Below are 19,975 nucleotides of genomic sequence, written 5' to 3' on the forward strand. Positions count from 1 at the left end.
AAATCACGAATCAAGAAATATACCCCTGAATCAGCTGTCGATTAGGGTTATTAGAGCAGCTCAGCTATATTTTTTTTTGTATGACACTACTGAATGAGCGAAACAGAGATGTTATGATTAGAATCTAAACAGCACCTTTTGCGTGTTCACCAGTTGTAAAAATGTGAAAAGCTGGTGATTCACTAGTTTTTTCACAACGTTTGGGTGGCAGGGTAATTATATATGTGAAAATGTGTACCAAATGCAATAGTGCCATAGTAGCTTTAGGCACGTTGCTTAAAATTGTCAATTAATTGTCTTCAAATTAATGCTGTTTGTCGAGTTTCATTAGTATAGTTATTAGCATGCAAATTACTTGCTTTCCATTTCAATTATTTTACGAATACGTATATGTATATTTAATAACTTAAACAACAAGGCAAACATTCAAAGGACGCAAGCAAGTTTTGAACTCTAACTGTCAATATATTATTTTCCATTTAGCATAGCAAAATGTAAAATTTGTTTACACCAATAACACACAACTCAACACACGAAAAAGTTGTACCTTTTGGCAACCAGCATAAGGCATTAACTTATAAATTTTTAACAGTATGTGGTTCGATATTAAACGAAACAAAGCGAAAAAAATATTGGATGAAGGTAAAATACTGTGGTGAACACGAATACTAGAACAAAAACGAATCAACGATATACTATTACAAGGTATGTTCCAGAGTAAACAGGACTTTTTGAATCTTGTGCCCCCTGGTAGCGTCAACTGGTGCGTTAGAATCTTCTATCTTTATCGATTGTCCAGTGAGAATTTCATGACATTTCATTAATTGGAAGTGAAGTTATTGCGTTTTAAGTTTCAGTATGTTTGTGTTATCGGTTCGAAAATGAGCTTCGAACAATGAGCCAACATTAAATATTGTTTTAAAATTGGTAAAACTTTTACCGAAACGATTCAATTGATGAAACACGTTTATGGCGAGGATTGCCTATACTGTAGCAGAGTGCACGAGTGGTTTCAACGTTTCCAAAGTGGTCGTGAGGACAAAAATGACGATCAACTTGTTGGCAAATCAAACCCCTTGATCGAAATCATCATTGAAATTCATGGAAATGGAATTGAGTATTTCCGAAACATCGATTTATCGCATTTTGACCGAACACTTTGGCTTGCGAAATGTGTGTGCACGGTTTGTTCAGCACAAATTGACTGACAACCAAAAATTGCTCTCATCGATCGACGCATGTGACCGATTATTTGACCAAAAATCACATTTTGACCATTAACCACTCTCCGTATTCACCTGATATGCCACCTTGCGACTTCTTCCTTTTCGGAAAAATACATTTTCCAATAAAAGGAAAGCGTTATGCAGACCTAGAGGCCATTCAAAAGGCCGGCATACTGACGGCCAGACCGGCCGACGAAATTTAACACTGGTTCGATATGCTTTTAGACCCTGCAAAAGGCTGTATTGAAGCAGAAGCAGACTACTTTGAATAAAATAATTTAATTTTGCTGAAAAACCATTTGTTCTGTTTTTTTTTATGTCCTGCTTACTTTGGAACGCACCTTGTATATCCAACAAGACATCGAAAATCGTAGTTGCCAGAATATTCGTTAAGGTTGCCGGATTGTTTAGAAGACGCAATTTCTATTAGAGTTTTGCTTAATAAAGAGCTATTAGCAAGAAGTTGTAAACTCGAACGACGAGTAATACGCTTTAAGATGTTTGATGAGGAAATAAAGATAAGGACATAGCCATTAATTTGGATATTTAATTTATCAAGGGAAACGATTTATTGAGAATTACAATATTATTTTACTGCTTAATAAAAGTTTAAAATAAGTCGCCAGTGTACATGATTAGTACCGTTAGCATCTAAGTCTACTGAGAACAAAAGCAAATACAAAATACTTCATATATTTAACTCATGATGACAACCTTTGATTATCAAAACATAAACAGTGGGTTAATTATATACGGATAGAGAAGGTCCTCCAGATCAAGAAAAAAATATGATAACTCACTTCACATTCAACCTAATTGAAAGTGACATATTCACTTTACACTCCACCTAAAAAAATCCAATTACTGTGGCACAGTCACTTTTAAATAAACAAATAAAATATAAATCGTTTACGCGGCCCAGCAGCTTAAACCTTATTAAAACTCCAAAGTAACATGAACAAATAACAAATAGACCGTATGGTCTACTCAACATAAACAAATAACGCAATTATGGATAAGATTCTTTGTTCACCCAAAAAATAGTCTTAAGCCGAATTGTATTTAATTTATTAGAGATTTGTGCCACAATTATTTTACTCATTTTACTGGGATAGGTGGTAGGATACTTAAAATATCCGAAAAAGGAACAGCGAGTGAATAATAAATTAACTTTTATAATTCAACTTTTATAAATTGCAAAACGTTGTTGTTCTGTTCGCACTTCAACTGGGAGAAAAAATCGGTTATCCCAACTAAGTAGAAGCAAAACGAAACAAAAACTTAAAAAGTCCAAAGGTACGGTAGAAAAACTGGAGAATAAGAAAAAGAGAAATAAATAAATAAAGTGAAATAAAAGAATTAAAACAAACAACAAAGTGGCACTACCAGCTATCATTTTAAATGAGGGCAATCTCAGTGAGTCCCTTAGACAACTAAAAGATATTCCCCCATTCAAGGGAGAACCAGAAACTCTCTTTACTTTCATCAGTAGAGATGACTATATTTTGTCGCTCTACCAAACTAATGATGTACGACAACAGCGCATTCCACTTGGAGCTGTCGAACGAAACCTGGATGGACTTGTAACCAGATCATTGGGCCTACCAAACATTGAAGTATGGACAACCCTGAACCTTAGATTGATTGCGGAGTACAAACTCCAGACGCCTAACTACAAATTGTTGGGAGCTTCCGCGAGACACCTTACAAGGGAAGTTTGCGAGTACTCTGCGACGAAGCTGAGAGAGGACGACAACTGTTGGGATCAAAACTACACCTAGAAGGTAATCAGACAAACCTCGTAATTTATTTGCAAGCGATGAGTTACTCAATAAAGATATTAATTCGTAAACTACCAATTCAACTATTTATCATTTTAGCTCACCATGATATTGTAGAATTCTTCTTCTTCAAGTTAAGACAGCGCGCCAGTCGTTTCTTCGTTTCGCTACGTGGCGCATCGGTGACTAGATCACCTTTGGGGTTTCTACAGGGGTATGCTCCGGTCTTGAAAACTTCCCTTAGCCGCCGCATTTTTTCGTAGAATTTTCGAGCATTACCCCTGGCCAGCTTATCAAGCTCTTTATACTCACGCATTTCAGCCTCCATCTTTTTCTGTCTGCAAATGCGTCTCGCTTCCCTCTTCAACTCTCGGTTACTTTCCCATCCCGCTCGTGCTATGGTCGATCGTAACGTTGCGAGGTAGGCAGTCTGTTCAGTCTCATCAACTACAACAAGTACCCACACCAAATAACCCAAATATTCAAACAACACATAGAATCAAACGACAAAGACCATCGGACAATGCACAAACTAAAATGTTCACTGATAAACACAGACTACAAGACGTACAAGAATACGAAAAAAACAATCAAGAACTCCTCAAGAACTCCTGACTATATTCAACACCAAGACCAGATTAATAATGAATTATGTCAAGCACCAACCGATCAAAATAATTTAAGTTTTACCAAAATTTTCAGTTACCAGCCGCGGAAAATATAAATACTTAAAAATCAAGCACAGAAGTTGTACTTACAAATGCTTGATTGACACAGGATCCACAACTAATATGACATAGTGCAGAAGAAGACAGTAGCGAATTTATTCAGTTAACAGAAAAACCAATAAACTTATTCAAAAGGCAAATAATATTCATCCAATCAGAACAAAATAATGTAAAAGAAACAAATATTTTTGGAAATTTTTTACGAAAAATGACAATTGAAAGTGTTAAACAATTTCCTTTTGACCATTTCATTTCAAAAAACATTGCAATGTACATTAAAAGTGATACCGATTTCGAAATCATCCAGGCAGCTTATAGTTAGTATCCCTATGGTGATTCGTAGCCTCATCCTGCTTAAAAATGCAAACTCATATGCGAATTCAAAGAAATAATACTTCAATCCCACGAAAAACTTTTACACACAGGCATCCAAAAAATTACCAAATTATTTAAAGAAAAAATTATTTCCCAAATAGCCAATTATTAATTCAAAACATTATAAATTAATGCAATGTGTGTAACTTGACCAAGAGAGAACACAGAGACACTAAAATGCCATTTAAAATTACCCCCAGACCAGAACATTGTCGCGATAAATTCATAGTAGACATCAATTCGTCTGAAAGAAAACATTACCTTAGTTGCATAGACACCTACTCGAAGGATTGGATTGAATGCAAAAATGCACTTATGCGTATTTTTAACCAACTGGGCAACTGTTAAAAGCAGATAGGAACGGTGCATTCTCTAGTCTTTCTCTTAAGCAATGGCGAAAAAGCGAGGGCATAAATTACAACTAAATACAGCAAAGACGGGCGTGGCAGATGTTTATAAACTGCACAAAACAATAAATGACGCTTAATCAATTCCTCAAATGACAAGGAACTTAAATTAGGGGAAATGGAAAATGCACTTCTGCAGACACCTGCTCACATATTTCTGTACGCCGGACAACCAATACTAGACACGCAAAAAATTAAAGAACAAAAAATAAACAAAATAAACGATGACCGACAATAATAAATAATTTACACTAGATACATAAAGAATCCTCTTCCTGAACAAACCGACCCTGACCATTACAAAATAACTAACCGAAATAGAATAACTAACTGTTACAAAACAAAGATTAAAAAACGAAAACAATTAATAAAGTCCCAATTCTACAGGTTCCTGGCGAACATTGACTATACTATTACTATTATTTACCATAGGCCATACCCAACAAATTCAAATAAACAACCGATACCGAAGACGGTTATCTTCTTTTTTCAAGCAAACCAGTTCAAGTGGAGGATGGAGTCATGTGTAGAAGTTCACGCAAGTGAGGAAAGTTCTCTGATCGCCATTCACTTGGGAGTGGCCAGAAACGATTCTTTTACATATGACTCAAGCAGCTCACTACTTCCGGTCTTTGACCAAGTATCCTCTGCGTAGCCTAAGAACATCCGTTTGAAGGCGAGCTAAAGTGAGAAGGCGAAATATCCCCTACATAGGGTTGTGCGCTGGGTTTGGGACCCGCCACGTAAAAAAACACCCCCAATGAACAGTAACAACCAGCCTCGGATGAGAGACCCCCCTTTTGATGACGACCACGGCAAACGAAATAAAGTCTACGATTTAAGGGCATGCACCTGGAATGTCCGGTCCCTTAATTGGGAAGGTGCCGCTGCCCAGCTGGTTGATGTCTTCGTGAAAATAAAGGCTGACATCACCGCCGTCCAAGAAATGCGATGGACGGGACAAGGACAAAGACGAGTAGGTCCTTGTGGCATTTACTACAGTGGCCATATAAAGGAGCGCAAGTTTGGAGTGGGATTCGTGGTGGGAGAGATACTTCGTCGCCGAGTACTGTCATTCACTCCGGTGAATGAACGTCTAGCCACAATCCGCATCAAAGCGAGGTTCTTCAACATATCGCTGATTTGCGCCCACGCCCCGACGGAAGAGAAGGACGATGTGACCAAAGATGCCTTTTATGAGTGCTTGGAGCGCACTTATGAGAGCTGCCCCCGCCACGATGTCAAAATCGTGCTTGGCGATTTTAACGCCAGGGTGGGCAAAGAAGGTATCTTTGGTACTACGGTCGGTAAATTCAGCCTCCACGATGAAACATCCCCAAATGGGTTGATGCTGATCGACTTCGCCGGGGCCCGAAATATGGTTATCTGTAGTACTAGATTCCAGCATAAGAAGATTCATCAAGCTACCTGGCTGTCTCCGGATCGAAAAGCAACCAACCAGATCGATAATGTTGTGATAAACGGAAGGCATGTCTCCGGTGTTTATTTCTGCGTACGCACCGTGGTCCTAACATCGACTCGGACCACTATCTTGTTGCAGCTAAAATTCGCACTCGCCTCTGTGCAGCAAAAAACGCACGCCAACAAACACAAGGAAGGTTCGATGTCGAGAAGCTGCAATCACAACAGACAGCCGAACGATTTTCTACTCGGCTCGCACTCCTGCTCTCTGAGAGCACTAGTCAACAACTCGGTATAAGGGAACTGTGGGACGGCATTTCAAACTCCTTACGTACAGCTGCAACCGAAACCATTGGTTTTCGGAAAGTGCAAAAGAACAGCTGGTACGACGAAGAGTGCCGTGTCGCAGCGGAGAGAAAACAGGCTGCCTACCTCGCAATGTTACGATCGACCACAACACGTGCGGGATGGGATAGATACCGAGAGTTGAAGAGGGAAGCGAGACGCATTTGTAGACAAAAAAGAAGGAGGCCGAAATGCGTGAGTACGAAGAGCTTGATAAGCTGGCCGACAGGGGTAATGCTCGAAAACTCTACGAAAAAATGCGGCGGCTTACAGAAGGTTTCAAGACCGGAGCATACTCTTGTAGAACCCCCAAAGGTGATCTAGTCACCGATGCCCAGAGCATACTTAAATTATGGAGGGAACACTTCTCCAACCTGCTGAATGGCAGCGAATGCACAACACCAGGAGAAGGCGAACCCGATTCCCCAATCGATGACGATGGAGCAGACGTTCCATTACCCGACCATGAAGAAGTTCGAATAGCAATTGCCCGCCTTAAAAACAACAAAGCGGCAGGGGCCGACGGATTACCGGCCGAGCTATTCAAACACGGCGGCGAAGAACTGATAAGGAGCATGCATCAGCTTCTTTGTAAAATATGGTCGGACGAAAGCATGCCCAACGATTGGAATTTAAGTGTGCTATGCCCAATCCATAAAAAAGGAGACCCCACAATCTGCGCCAACTACCGTGGGATTAGCCTCCTCAACATCGCATATAAGGTTCTATCGAGCGTATTGTGTGAAAGATTAAAGCCCACCGTCAACAAGCTGATTGGACCTTATCAGTGTGGCTTTAGACCTGGAAAATCAACATCCGACCAGATATTCACCATGCGCCAAATCTTGGAAAAGACCCGTGAAAGAAGAATCGACACACACCACCTCTTCGTCGATTTCAAAGCTGCTTTCGACAGCACGAAAGGAGCTGCCTTTATGCCGCGATGTCTGAATTTGGTATCCCCGCAAAACTAATACGGCTGTGTAAACTGACGTTGAGTAACACGAAAAGCTCCGTCAGAATCGGGAAGGACCTCTCCGAGCCGTTCGATACCAAACGAGGTTTCAGACAAGGTGATTCCCTATCGTGCGATTTCTTCAACCTCCTTCTGGAGAAAATAGTTCGAGCTGCAGAACTAAATAGAGAAGGTACCATCTTTTATAAGAGTGTACAGCTGCTGGCGTATGCCGATGATATTGATATCATTGGCCTCAACACCCGCGCCGTTAGTTCTGCTTTCTCCACACTTTACAAGGAAGCAAAACAAATGGGTCTGGCAGTGAACGAGGGCAAGACGAAATATCTCCTGTCATCAAACAAACAGTCGTCGCACTCGCGACTTGGCACTCACGTCACTGTTGACAGTCATAACTTTGAAGTTGTAGATAATTTCGTCTATCTTGGAACCAGCGTAAACACCACCAACAATGTCAGCCTAGAAATCCAACGCAGGATAACTCTTGCCAACAGGTGCTACTTCGGACTGAGTAGGCAATTGAGAAGCAAAGTCCTCTCTCGACAAACAAAAAACAAACTCTATAAGTCACTCATAATTCCCGTCCTGCTATACGGTGCAGAGGCTTGGACGATGTCAACAACTGATGAGTCGACGTTGCGAGTTTTTGAGAGAAAAGTTCAGCGAAAGATTTATGGTCCTTTGCGCGTTGGCCACGGCGAATATCGCATTCGATGGAACGATGAGCTGTACGAGATATACGATGACATTGACATAGTTCAGCGAATTAAAAGACAGCGGCTACGCTGGCTAGGTCATGTTGTCCGAATGGATGAAAACACTCCAGCTCTGAAAGTATTCGACGAAGTACCCGCCGGGGAAGCAGAGGAAGAGGAAGACCTCCACTCCGTTGGAAGGACCAAGTGGAGAAGGACCTGGCTTCGCTTGGAATATCCAATTGGCGCCACGTAGCGAAAAGAAGAAACGACTGGCGCGCTGTTGTTAACTCGGCTATAATCGCGTAAGCGGTGTCTACGCCAATTAAGAAGAAGAAGTTCAAGTGCCATCAGTGTTCGAACACCATTGTTTAACAATAAACTTAACAGAGATCACTGCAATAACGACATATTTTGGCAATAAAATACAAAACAATACAGACACATCTCGGATAAAATATTAATACAATAAACTAATAAAAAAAATTAAGTGCAATAACTTTGCATAGGGTACAAATATAAAAACGTGGTGTTCTTAACATTGTAGGTTCCGCTTTCAAATATCCTTTCGGAACATTTGACGAATCTGCTCGAGTAATAATTCAGGAGAAATTAAACGCGGTCGCTGAAAAACTCAGTTACAATGCATGAATTTAGCGACGTAATAACATTCGTTAATGATGGACTACAGAGAAAATAACAGAAACAGTACTGATGCACTCGTCTACGAACTCAAGCAATTTATTGAATATATTGAAGACTTGGAGATGGGCATGCAGCATTCGCGACTGGGACTGTTTAACCCAAAATTACTAAATTACGACAAACTAAACAATGTTAACAGCCAAAACGTACTACTAATAAAAACATCCTCCTGGATTAATCATAAAAGTAATGAACTACTAATGATATCACATATCCCCATTCATTACGTATTAATCAACACAATTCAAGTAATTCCCTATCCCAACCATAATGGTTAATGGTTATTTTAAACTGAAAAATAATTTTTATAACAAAGAAAGAAAAGAAATAAATAGCGAGTGTATTACAAATATAATTGGGCGTAAGAACCCACGTATTCACTTCACAGTGACATATTCACATTACACTCCACCTAATAATATCCAATTACTGTGACTCAGCTACTTTTAAATAAACAAATAAAAAATAACACTTCACATCGTTTTTCGCGGTCCAGCAGCTCAAAGTTAATTAAAAATCCAAAGTAACAATAAGCGATTCTGGGCGGTCTCGCTCGTATAGTTAAGATTCTCTGTTCACCAAAAAATAATCTTAAGCCGAATCCGAAATAATAAAGACGTGCACTCGCAATTCTGTGTTTGTATTTAATTTATTAGGGATTTGTGCCACAATTATTTGACTAATTTTACTATATATATATATGGCGCTGACTTATGGCTTTTGAGATATTTCCTTTTAAAGGTCAAAAATTTAACTTTTTAAAATGGGTGTTTAAATAACACATTATTATTTTTTTGCACAGAACTCCTTTCTGCAGTGGCGGCCTTAGGACGTGCTTAACCCTTATGTTAGTAAACAACTCTACCGACGTCTTTTAGCAAACGGGTACCGGGGTACCCACCATCTGAGTATTAAAAATTTTGTTTGTTTTATTAAATAAAAAATTTTCAAATATTTATAGTCGATGACAATTTAAAGAAAAAAATAATAAAAACAACGTAGAATCGTGAATGACATCTGAAACCTATTTGGGGCACCCCAGGTTGTCGGTCGGCTTTTATTGTTCGGAGCCGAGCAGATGCCGTTCGAGAGAGAAAGAAAAACTCAAGGTTATTTCTTTGCTTTCTATCACACACTAGGCAGCTCCAATTCGTGATGTGTGGACAATGTTTAATTCAAATTTAGCTCAGATGTGCAAACCAACTGCTAACTTAACGATAGATGAACAGCTTTATCCATACCGTGGTCGTACTGGATTTACTCAGTATATTCCATCGAAACCAGCTAAGCATGGTATAAAGATCTGGTGGATTTGTGATGCAGAAAATGCATATCCTTTGCAAGGAATCATGTACACTGGTAAAACAGATAATACTTGAGAAAAAATCAGGGTGAAAGAGTACTGAAAGAATTGGCGGCTCCGTACCGAGGTAGTGATAGAAACATCTGCATGGATAACTTCTTTACTACTGTACCAGTTGCTAAACATTTGTTGTCGTGGAATATTACCATTGTTGGCATGCTGAAAAATAATAAACCTTACATCCCTAGTGTTATTGGAGCGAATAAGACACGGGAGCAGTATTCGACAGTTTTTGGATTTCACGAAAAGGTTACCATGTGTTCCTACGTTCCTAAAAAATAAAGCTGTCATTCTGATATCATCAGATATATCAGTTGGTGATGACGCTAAACAAAAACCAGAAATAATAAATTTTTATAATAAATATAAAGCTGGAGTTGACACAATGGACCAAATGGTGCGGAGATACGCCAGTCAACGACGATCTTCGAGAAAATATAAAAATAATAAAATGATTGTCAAAAAAAACGACAGAACGTCGCCAATTTATGCGTAAGCTAAGTGAAGAACTAGCATTGCCGATGATTGAACATCGCACGGCGAATCCACAAGTTATGTGCCACTTCTCCACAAAGATTGCCGTTGAAAGTGTATTAGGCCATACACTGACAGAAACAGTCGTGATAAATCCTGGTCCAGAGACTCCAAAAGATAAAACCGGAATAAAAAAAGTAACAAGATCTTGTCATGTCTGCAATGCTTTGCTAATAAGAAGACGGCGAAAGACACGGAAGGCCTTTGCCAATTGTCACCAATCTGTTTGTGACGAGCACTCAGTTAATCGTGTACAATGTGTTCAATGTCATTAATTATAAAAAAGTGTAATATTTCTTTATTTTTTTTAATAAAATTAAGTTGCATGCATTAATAGAAATTATATACAATTTATTTCCTATGCTTTTCACTGTGGGTACCCGGTTGCTAATAGGGCGATTGCTAAGGTTTAAGCTTATTTAAAAAAAAAATAAAAAATAAATCAATTAAATGAACTTACAAATAGCTTTCTTTTAAGTTAAAAAACGACGATTTGAGAGCTTAAAATGAAATATTGAATTTTTTTTAAGCTATTCACACAAATACACCGCGGTGGGTACCCGGTTACTAACATAAGTGTTAAAAAAATAACCCTGGTCGGTTCAACACCTAGGTGTCTTCAGTCCTGTCACGTTGAATTTTTTTTCACCTTGGCGGCCTTCTGCTACGCTTCAAAAAAATAACCCTGGTCGGACCAACACCTGAGCGTCTTCAGTTCTTTCGCGTTGAACTCCTTTTTGTGTTTGCGGCCTTAGGCCCCGTTTAAAAAAATAACCCTGGCCGATCTAAAACCGAGATTTATCAGGATAATGAAAGTTCTGAAAGATTTTAAATTACTCATCACACGATAATGAATTTTGTATTGACGGCATACACTGGTCAACACTAGTTTTGGTGCCAATAAACTGTATTATTTTATTAAGTTAGGACTGTATTATGATTACATACATACCAAAAATTCCGACTTCCTACGTGTACTTTTCTTAATATTTGAATCTAACAAAAAAAAAAAATTTATAAAGGAAAATATCATTTATTAAATTATCATGTATACAAAAATTTTCTTTTTCGCGACTTTCGTGAATGAGATGTATTAGGATAATCGCGTTGCATACCCCTACTGCTGGTAGCCCATCATATACCGATCCCATCGACCTTGATACTTCTCCTCTATGGTTTTAAGGTCCTGATGAACCCGCTCCTCTTGTTCTTTGCTATAAAATCCAAGATTCTCTCCAAATTGAATGAAATGATGACTGTGGAGGTAGTGCACATTAATGGACAAACGAAGTCCACGCAACTTGTTCCAAATTATTCATCGAAATTAAGAATACAGTATCCATAATAAATGTTCTTATCTTTGGACTTGCGAAAATGCCTGCTTTTAACTTTTCTAGGCTTAGACCAGTAATTTTCTTTGATATACTTATAAGAAAAACATTGTCCATTTTCATCTAGCGTCTTAACAAATTATTTCATTAAGCCAAGTTTTATGTGCATGGGGGGCAATATAATTTTATTTCTTGAAACCAAAGATGAGTTTGATAACATTTTATAGGCCAATCTCTTTATTCTTACATTTGATGGGTATTTGGTGTATCCACTCTGCTGTCCTAATAAGAAATTGACCATTTTAAAATCAACACGAATACTCCTTTGGTGTTCGTTGTTTGACTATGTCTAACACGAGTGCTATATTTTAATACCCCTCTTTTAATTTTGTTGAATGAGCAAGTAGAACTTCCATGCCTTTGCTAAGCTTTGAACTTTCGTATAGCAGTATTAAACCGCAGCTCAAAACAAAGAGCACATACAGCTACATACGATTTACATATACATACATACAGTGATTTCAAAAAGTGTTCACGTATGGTAAAAAAATAGTGCATTACAGCTGATCTTTAGAAAAATAAACATTCAAATAAAATTTGGTTTTACGAGAAGTAAAGTATATTTAATCAAAAACTTTTTAACATAAACAAGCACTTCATTTAATAATCTCTAGTGGCTATAGTATATATAAAGTAATACAGTTCATGTGAACATTATTTGAACTTGGCGGTAAAGTGGCGATTGAAGTTCAATAACTAATAAATCTCTTAATAGCGAAATAAAAATAAATTTCAAAATAATTACTGAACTACCAAAAGAAATTCATAAAAGTGAAACAATGTCGTGGAAATTGACTAATTTTGAAGGAAAATATGTTGATGCAATTTTTGGTCAAAATATAGTATTAAAACCACTTAAAGCTATTATAAACATGGAAAAGGAGACCGTTACTATAAATAACTGTGAAAATGATTATATAAAAGAATATCCTTATAAAACTTAAATTGTGAAGAAAGAAATCAGTTACATGAATATCAAGATTTAATTTATACTTAACAAATAAAAACATAAAATAGCATGAAATAAAAACAGTTTCTGATAGACCCATTTATTCAAAAATACATAAGAATCCACAAATGCATGAAAAAGAAGTAAATAAACAAATAAAATATATGCTGAAACAAGGTATTATAAAAGAAAGCGATTCCCCTTATAATAGACATTAGTGGTGAAAAGAAGTGGAGACTTGTTCTGATATTGACAGTTTACTAGACAAACTTGGACGTGCACAATATTTCTCGATTTTGGATTTGGCGAAAGGGTTTCACCAAATTCTTGCCAAAGAAGTAGACCGGTTGAAAATTGCCTTTTCTACACCCCACGGACATTATGAATACGTTCGGGTGCCTTTTGGTCTAAAAAATGCTCCTGCAACGTTTCAAAGATTATTAATCGGGTACTAAAAGACCTAATCAATAAAATATGCGTAGTATCTTTGGATGAGGTACTCATATTTTCCACAAGTTTGAGCGAACATATTGAAAGTATTAAAAGAGTTATGACCAAGTTAAGAGAAGCTAAATTAAAAATACAAATAAATTAATATAAATTTTTCTCTAAGGAAACTCTATATTTAGGTCACGTTTTGACACCCTACGGTGTAAAGCCAAGCCCCAAAAAAGTGAAACTTATATTGGGTTTAAAGATTTCAAAAAACATTAAAAAAAATTAAATCATTTCTGTGTATTTGTGGTTATTACAAGAAATTCGTTAGGGATTTTGCGAGTGTGGCATATCCAATGGTAAAATATTTTATGAAGGACGCTAAAATTAATACAAGTGATTCTAATTTTATAAATTAATTTGAAAAGATGAAACGAATCATTATGTAAACCCCGGTACTAAAGTATCGCGACTTTAATAAACATTTTAAGTTGGCCCCCGACGCAAGCTCTTTTGCAATAGGAGCAGTGCTGCAATAAGACAAGCACCCTATATGTTTCGCCAGCCGAAACTTAAGTGATCATGTGCGTAATTATTCGGTCGCAGAAAAAGAGCTCTTAGCCATCGTTTTTTTTGGCTATTTTCGGTCAAATTTGCTCAGTTTACCATTTCCTCTGATCATGAGCCACTCAAGTAGTTGTACATAAAAACGCAGGGAAAAGACGCACGTCCAAGACTTTGCCGGTGGTTGATTAAGGGATTATATACACTGGTGTGGGCAGGACAAATCGATATTTTTTTGCATTTTCTTTAAGTATATCCTTCTAAAATTATTTCTTCCAAATTTCATGGAGATCTGAGCACTAAAACCAAAATTACAGCTGTCAACAGCGCGCTTCTCCCATGTTCCCCCGAGTGCGACTACGAGTGCGCTTATCTCAAAATGATATTTTTTAAAAATTACCGTTGCGGTGAGCAAAGTTTCTCAAAAACCATGTGGCCTATCGATCAAATTTTTTCTATCTACATGAAAACTACAATATCTCATACTTGAACGAAGGATTGTTTATTTTGAACATATTTTTTTTTTTGGAATGAAAAAACTGAATTTTTAGACCCACAAAAATGTTTATTTCGCCAAATCCTTCGTTCAAATACGGCGTTATGATATAAACTAAAGAAAACTGTTCTTTTATTTGATTGCAAATGAATCATCACCTACTTATCATACTCACCGCAAAGCGTGTAAGAAAAAAAGTGGATCAGCACAACAACTGTAGTACCAACAAGTAGGCACATTTCTCACTGAAAATTTAAATTTAACAACTTTAAACATATATAAACCTATCAACAGTGTTCCATTATTTAAAAAAATTGAGTCTTTGCAAAAAAAAAATCTTAAAAAAACTATTTTTTTTTTTCAAAAAGTAAGTGTATATGTTAAGGGACTATAATATGAATATACTTCTACTTATAATTACTTAAGGGGGAGAGATAATCGCGTATCATACTTCTTAAGCAGAATAAATTCTGATACCCACGAAATAAATTTAGGTAGGTTCGATAGCTAAAATTTTCTGTATAATAATATGCATAACATTCCCAACAAGAAGCCTTAAATGACCATATTGGTATTCTAGATACAATAGTTAATATGTTTCCAACACAAAATATATTAAAAAATACGGAAATAAAGGATTTAGAAATCACTAACGATTAGAGAAAAATATATATAAATTTAGAAGATCTTAATAGTGATTTAGAAGACAAATTGCGACAACATATAACAAATGAGAAAATAGGTCGACAGCAAATATAATATTTTACAAAAAAAGGTAATAAAGTTATATGAATATGAACCAAATGTGAAGTTTTTTAAGTGTTCATACATGGCAAAGGATATGAAGTCGGAAGAGCAAACATTTAAAAAAATTTACTTGTACCACAGAAATGCGACAGGACTTGCTGGTATTAATGAAAATTACCAAGGACTGAAAAAAAATATATACTCCCCAAATTTAAAGGCCTAAATTCAAAAATATATAAAAAAAAATTGCGACGTTTGTATTAGAGCAAAAGACAATCGTACTCCAATAAAGTCTACATTTATTTTAACTGAAACACCGAAAGATATTAACCAGGTTATACACATGTACATACGGTATATACTAACACAATGTAAATTTTTTATTATTAATAGATCGATTCTCTAAATTTACTACTTCTTACTTCCTGGAAAACAGGAAATATAACTTTTCATTTAACGAAGCCTAACAATCATATTGGAAATTCTGATATTGAGAGGTTACATAACACTAAAAAAAATTATCTGCCCTCTAGCATATGTTTAACAGTCTACAACCGTAAATGCAGTATTCTGTAAGGCGTGCGGAATAAAAACTTAGTGATTGCCTTTGGTCTTTGTCGTATTGTTGTAATACCGCACCAACGGTTCCACATGCATCCATCGTCAAACTGAGTTAACCCCGGGTTTAAGATAGGAGAGTAAAATTGGTTTACATAAATCGTCGCAAGCCACATGCTATTCTGGTGGTGAGATTCCGCTGTTGTTTATGTGTTTGCTGTCTTTATATATCGCTAGGTTCGACAGGAATCTGGTGGTACGCCCGGCGAAGATGGAGACATCGATCGGAGGGATACTACTCTAGAATGTCAGGGTATACACTCGTGAGCACGCAAGCCTTACCGCTCAAAATTTCCAAGTATTGCGTTAATTTGACTACATTTTATAGCAGTACTTTTTGCGGTATAGACATTTTTTATTTAGAAATAAGTTAATGACATGTTGATAATCAAAAATATTAAAAATTAAAAACCAAACACATTCAGCTATAGATAAATCAATTGAACGATAGTGAACTTTACCAAATGAGTTCGAAATGTAAGATACTGCCATGCGATGTAAAAATTATATATTTTGTTTTTTCTAATTTAATTTCATTTACACTATATTTGAAATTCATATTTTTTAATTTTTTGTTTAATTGAAACACGAAGTTTATTAGGTTTGTGTTTTACTCATTAAACGTAAAAAATTAAAAACTGTAATTATAATTAGATAATATAATTTAGTTTACTTAAGCTTAACAAAAACATAAAAAAAAAATTGTAGAAAATACCGAACGAACGAAAAGGCCAAAAAAAAATTAAAGAAAGTATAGTGGTAAGGTGTGCGTGGCCACGAGTGTAGCTATCCCGTCAGTCGATGTTGAGCTCGAAATATTTAATATATACATCCCCCCAGTTACATGTTGCCCTACAGGATATCACCCGAACATAGGTGCGCTACTTTGGGGGGACTTTAACGCGTACCGAATATACAGAATTATGGGCACCTGCAATAGCTCACCCGATATTACCTAACTCACGCATCAGACCACTTGCTCATTCAAATCTCGATAGAGAAACCTCGTGATTTTGTTTCTGTGGACAAGCGTACCTGGGTCGGCTTCACAGAATTTATTGAGAACACCTATACCGTTTTACCCATTCCTACGGACGTAACCATTGCCGAACGTCGATTCCACAAGGTGATTCCAGCAGCTACCGCTCGCTTCATCGCGGCTAAAAGAATGGCGGAACTCCGCCCAAATTTCCCAGCCAAAGCAGCGCTTTTAGATAACGACACGTGAGGGATCTCAATTTGGAGATACGGCGATTGCTAAATCAACATAAGTGGACGAAATGGATAAAGCACTTGAAGTCTTACAGCCTCTTCACAGGTATAAGTAAGCTTTGGTATACTACTATCAAGGCTTTGTCTAATCCGAAGAGAAATTATGAGTTACTTTCACTGATGAGAAGGTTCAGAATGTCAACAATAAGGCAAAATCATCTAAATCCATTGGCCTCGATGGAATCAACATGCTTATGCTAAAGCATATTAACTCGACGGTAGTAAGTTACCTCACAAAGGTCCTCAACCTGTCACTGTCCAATCTTCAAATACGCGATGTGTAGAAAATCGAGAGAGTGGTCCCACCACTGAAACCTGGGAAACCCGGCAACAAACGGGGTCCTATCGTCCGATAACTCTCCACTTCATAGTAGTGAAGACACTTGAAACCTTTGCACTACCACAGCAATTCATAAACGCCCAGATAGTTCGTGGCCTTAACCAGAAACCACCCTGTGAGAGAACGATCCTCGTAGCCTTGGATTTGTCAAAAGCCTTTGGCATAGTCAGTCACACCACGCTACCGCAGGACATTGAAAAAACTACGCTTCCTCCAGGACTGAAGAGGTGGACCATGAACTACCTAAGCGGGTGTCAATCATCCGTAATATTTCGAGAAAAAAAATTAGAAGAAGGGGTTCCGCAGGGTGGTGTTCTCTTCCCGCTATTGTTTAACTTCTTACCTGGAAACTCCCACAGCCACTAGAGTCATTTTCCATAACCTCGTACGCTAAAGATTGGCAAGTGTTCAAAGGTAAACAGCTATCTCTCCGACCTTTCCCGCTTCTTCACTGCACTGAACTTGACACTCTCCCTCACCAATATTTAGAAATTGGACGAAGGAGTACATACTTAACCTTAATATTGCAGTCGATGGCATCAAGATCCCGACTGTCAATAATCCTAAGATTTTAGGTGTAACTTTTGATGGTATATGCTCCTTCATTCCTCATATGACCGCGATTGTCGCAAAAATTCAGAAACGTTGTTGGAAACTTACAAGGCAATCGGCCAGCCGGACATAAGTTTATATACAGACGTTTGTAGCTATAACTTTTTGTTATTTTTGTCTGTTCTTTAGCAGCTTATAGTTGGATCCTATTTCTATATTAGGGTACCAAGATGTGATACAAACACTTAAGTAAAACAACAAAATTTTAAAGAATGTTTTTCTTCTATTATTATGTATATATTGTACGTATTTACGTAACACCACTCCAAAAATAGAAAGAAAACTAAGTAAAGTAAACTTTAAAGACTTTTATTTAAATATGTAAACGAACATACAACTTCGACTTTCAATTTTCGACGATCGCATCGCAAAATAATAGTTTCGAAAAAATCACTTTTAAGGCTTTAAGTTAGATCTAAATCAGTCGAGTTACAATAAAAATATAGCGGTCTTTACTTTGATAATAACTTAAATTTTGAGAAATCCTTCTAACGAGATATTTTGGAACATCTTTAATAATAGGAATAAATACAAAAAAATATTTATTTTAAAATGTTAGACTAGAACAGTCCGTTAAGAATCAAATGCTCATATTAAAACATTATTAGGCTGTTCACGGTAAGGTGGTTATCGGGTTATGTGCTTATTAGATTGAAAATAACCTCTATGCTCCGTGAGCACCCTATGTTATATGGTTATTTGCTTATTTTTACTAAACAGCTGTTCATTGTTTACAATTTTAGTTCAATGAAATTCCTACTTATAAAATGCCTAAAGAAAGTTTAAAAAGCAAAATAATCGATTTTAAAATAAGTTCTGCTATTCAGGAAATGGACTTTATTGAAGGTATGTGCTTATTAAATAATCCGAATTTTAAGGGTTCAAAAATTTTTTTGTATAAAATTTGCAGACATCTTGCGCCCTGAAGAGTGTCATAATGCAATGGATGAAGTACTAGATGAACTGCTAGAGGACATAACTTTAATCATCTGTAGTAGACGGGGAGATGAACTACATGTTCCAAAATCTATTCATTGGCGAGAAAATGTTCTGTGTTGCTTTGACGATGGAAGATTTTTACAAATGCTGCGCGTCAGCAAATGACAATTCGCTCATCTCCTAGAAATATTTTCTAATGATATGAACTTTACTAATTCAAGTTTACAAATACCTGTAGATTTGCAACTCGCAATCGTATTGCTCCGATTAGGTTCATCGGGTGAAAGTGCTTCTATACGTAAAATCGCTACAACTTTTGGTGTGGGAGATGGAGGTACATTGACCAATATCACCAAAAGAGTTTTTTCGGCAATTTTGAATAAACTACACCAATTCATTCATTGGCCTGGACCGGCAGAGCGCCGGGAACTTGTTTTCCAAACATTCTGCGAATTACCATATTGCATTGGTTACATTGACGGTAGCGAGATTAAACTGGCCGAAAAGCCGAATAAAAATCATGAGGTGTATTTTTCTCGACAACGAATATACTCTATCAAATTGCAAGTCGTATGTGACCATAAGTTACGCATATTACATGCAGAAGTGGGCAATCCTGGAAGCTACCACGATTCTAAAGTGTTTAGGAAATCTCATATTGGAAGAAACACAACTAGCTTATTTAGTGGAGAAGAGTGGATTGCAGGGGATTCTGCGTATAAGTTGACAAAACATTTAATAACACCATACCGAAGCAATTCTTCTTTAGCAGACTCTGAAAGACAAGCTAAATTCAACAAAATACATAGCCAGTATCGTGTTAGAGTCAAAAATTGTTTCGGTATTCTTAAAGAAAAGTTTTGTAGTTTGAAACAAATGCGGATTAAAATAAAAGACCGTGAAAGTCAAACATTTTTTAATAAATGGGTACTTGTCTGCTGTGTGCTGCACAACATACTCTTGGAAGGACGAGATTCTTCACACTTTGAAAGGCAAAGTGTCGAAGCCCATGGATGCCAATATGATGGAGATGCTATTGTTGCACCTACCCCCGA

At 36.9% G+C, this 19,975-nt stretch overlaps 1 long non-coding RNA gene across 2 annotated transcripts; it reads left to right on the forward strand.

The window, feature by feature from the left end:
* The first annotated feature begins 320 nt into the window (after window positions 1–320).
* Window positions 321–19,844, forward strand: LOC126764943 (uncharacterized). 2 transcript variants are annotated; one of them, XR_007668139.1, is made up of 3 exons: window positions 321–705; window positions 18,725–18,827; window positions 18,892–19,844. It is a non-coding gene; the product is annotated as an uncharacterized LOC126764943 (long non-coding RNA). The 2 variants fall into 2 exon arrangements; XR_007668138.1 differs by lacking the exon at window positions 321–705 and having other exon boundaries at window positions 18,325–18,827.
* Window positions 19,845–19,975: the final 131 nt, after the last annotated feature.

Source organism: Bactrocera neohumeralis, unplaced genomic scaffold (genome assembly GCF_024586455.1).
Source record: "Bactrocera neohumeralis isolate Rockhampton unplaced genomic scaffold, APGP_CSIRO_Bneo_wtdbg2-racon-allhic-juicebox.fasta_v2 cluster10, whole genome shotgun sequence".
In the NCBI taxonomy this organism is placed as follows: Eukaryota; Metazoa; Arthropoda; class Insecta; order Diptera; family Tephritidae; genus Bactrocera; species Bactrocera neohumeralis.